A 2,843-nucleotide genomic window follows, 5' to 3' on the forward strand; every position below is an offset into this window, starting at 1 on the left:
TTCCATTCTATACTTCATATTCACTGGGATAAAATGAGCAGATTTGGTGAGTCGATCTACTATGACCCACACAGCATCATGCCCACGACTAGTCTTGGGTAAACTAGATACAAAATCCATAGATATGCTCTCCCATTTCCATTCCGGAATCTCCAATGGCTTCAATTCTCCCGATGGTCGCTGGTGCTCAACCTTAGCCTTTTGACATGTCAAACATCTTGCTACATATTCGGCTACATCTTTCTTCATGCCATGCCACCAAAAACTTCTCTTCAAATCTTGGTACATCTTAGTCATTCCTGGATGGAAACTAAGACGACTTTTATGTGCTTCCTCCAAAATCTTAACTTTCAAATCATCTAGAGATGGCACACATATCCTCCCCTTGAATCTAATTAACCCGGTTGTATCCTTCTCAAACTCCACACCCCTATCCCCCATTACATCTAACACCTTGCCTTGCAAAAACGGATCATCCCCTTGAGCCTCGCGTATGTGGTCTACAAATTCATTGGTAATCTGCAACGTTCCCACAAATAAGCTCTTGGGTCGCACCTCGATTGCTAGATTCAGATCTCGGAACTCCTCTATCAATCTCTGCTCCAAACTCATCATAGTCGCAACATGTAAAGATTTCCGGCTTAGCGCATCGGCTACTACATTAGCCTTTCCTGGATGGTAGGAAAGTCCAAAATCATAATCCTTGAGGAACTCCATCCATCTTCGTTGTCTCATATTGAGTTCCTTCTGATCGAACAAGTATTTGAGACTCTTGTGATCACTGAAAACTTCAAAACGAGTACCGTACAAATAATGCCTCCAAATCTTTAAGGCAAAGACCACCGCTGCTAGTTCCAAGTCATGAGTCGGATAGTTAACTTCATGAGGACGTAATTGACGCGAAGCATAAGCCACTACTCTTCCCTCTTGCATCAACACACATCCCAAGCCTTGCCCGCTTGCATCGCAATACACTTCAAATGTTCTCTTAGGGTCGGGCAAAATTAACACTGGAGCTGTCGTCAACCGCCTCTTCAACTCTTGGAAACTTTGATCACACTTCTCATTCCAGACAAACTTCTCATTCTTACGAGTCAACTTAGTTAGGGGCAATGCCAATTTAGAAAATCCTTCAATGAATTTTCTATAATAGCCAGCTAACCCCAAGAAACTTCGAACCTCCGTTGGAGTTGTCGGTTGTTGCCACTCCATAACCGACTCCACCTTGTTTGGATCCACCGCAACCCCATCCTTAGAAATCACGTGCCCCAAGAACTGCACTTTCTCCAACCAAAAGTCACATTTTGACAATTTGGCGAACAACTTCCTATCCCTCAGGATATGCAACACAATCCTCAAGTGCTTCTCATGCTCCTCCTTATTCCTTGAATACACTAGGATATCATCAATAAACACAACCACAAATTGGTCCAAGTAATCATGGAATATACGGTTCATATAGTCCATGAAAATAGCCGGAGCATTAGTCACTCCAAATGGCATGACTAAATACTCGTAGTGCCCATACCGAGTCCGAAACGCAGTCTTTGGGATATCTTCCTTCTTAACTCGGATTTGATGATACCCCGATCGCAAATCTATCTTCGAAAATACCGTTGCTCCCCTCAATTGGTCAATCAAATCATCTATCCTTGGTAGCGGATATTTGTTCTTGATAGTGACCTTGTTTAACTGCCGGTAGTCTACACACATCCTCATACTTCCATCCTTCTTTTTAACCAACAAGACCGGTGCTCCCCACGGTGATGCACTTGGACGACCAAATTGTTTGCTCAAAAGGTCCTGTACTTGTGCCTTCACCTCTGCTAGTTCCACCGGAGACATTCTATAAGGCGCAATCGACACTGGATTCGCCCCAGGCACCAAGTCAATAATGAATTCCACTTCTCTCTCAGGTGGCAATTCACAAACATCATCCGGAAAAACTTCTGGAAATTCTGACACCACCGGTATACAACTAACTTCAGCGTCCTCTTCCACATACATAGAGAACAACACCATGTAAGTTCGAACATCCCCCGTTCCTTCGTTGGCTGCATCCTCTTTCAAAGATTCACTTGGAACTACATCTCCACCAAACACTAGCATCTTCTCCTTACAGTCTAGAAAGATATGGTTAGTAGATAACCAATCCATCCCCAAGATCACATCTAGATGAGCTAAAGGTAGGCAAATCAAATCCGCCATAAAAGATCAACCCTCAACAATTATGGGACACTTCAAACACACCCGAGAGGTGGTTACAGGCTCGCTCGTCGGAGTAGACACCACCATATCATATGGTAACTCCGTCGCACATAACCCCAACCTCTCCACACATGCATGAGATATGAAAGAATGCGTGGCACCTGAATCATAAAGTACATCTAGTAGTTTATCAGCAATCAAACACTTACCCCTTATCAAATCATCGGAGGCAGCCGCTTCTGAACCACTCATAGCAAATACCCGAGAGGGTACTTTTGGTCTTCCACCACTAGTGTTGTTGTTGCTAACATTACCACTCCTTGTGGAATTAGTGGGTCCACGATTAACGGTGTTGGAATTGGCCGTCACTGTTGGCCTCCCGGTCACCCTACATTCTCGAGCATAATGGCCCACCTTGCCACACACATAACAACGGTTCTCCTGTGTCTGCTGGAGCTGTGGGCAATTCCTCTTAAGATGCGGTCCTCCACACTGAAAGCATTGTACCCCAGTCCCCCTTGACTGGCTCATGTTGGAGGCAGCCATAGGTTGCTTCCCTTTGTTGCTAGCATACGGCTTCATCCTCTTGTTACCATTTCCTCTAAAAGGATGGTTCCTCTGAGGTCCTCCAACGC

This window comes from Glycine soja, unplaced genomic scaffold (genome assembly GCF_004193775.1).
Source record: "Glycine soja cultivar W05 unplaced genomic scaffold, ASM419377v2 tig00021682_1_pilon, whole genome shotgun sequence".
NCBI lineage: Eukaryota > Viridiplantae > Streptophyta > Magnoliopsida > Fabales > Fabaceae > Glycine > Glycine soja.